Consider the following 451-nt stretch of genomic DNA (forward strand, 5'->3'; position numbering starts at 1 on the left):
GTAAAGAACGTCCGAACACGGAGGATATACAATCCGATACTTTCATTAAGATTTCCATGATACGACGGCATGTGTAATCTTTTCACTCTTCGTTCCGGGTCGCGCTGATGCGCAACCGGTTGGAGTTGCTGCTGCATCAAACGTCGATTCGCAGCAAGTTGACTTTGCGTCTCCGCAAGTTGTGCCTGGGTCGCTTGCTGTTGTTGTAGGAGGGACGCAATATTTTGTTGTTGTTGGTTCATTCGAGCAAATAATTGCGAAAAAATTTCCTCCATTTGCGCGAAATTGGTTGATTACTTCAAAATTTTCAAACCAATCAGTCGACTTCGTTTCTTTTTTCGATCCTTCGGACGGGCAGCTCGAAGTTTTTACAATCCGGTTGGTAAAATTAGTTTAAAATGACTTTTCCAACTTGACTCGACTCCTTCCGCTTTAAAACGTTCTTGTTGCG

The sequence above is a fragment of the Aphanomyces invadans genome, assembly GCF_000520115.1.
Source record: "Aphanomyces invadans strain NJM9701 unplaced genomic scaffold supercont1.73, whole genome shotgun sequence".
NCBI classification, from domain to species: domain Eukaryota; phylum Oomycota; class Saprolegniomycetes; order Saprolegniales; family Verrucalvaceae; genus Aphanomyces; species Aphanomyces invadans.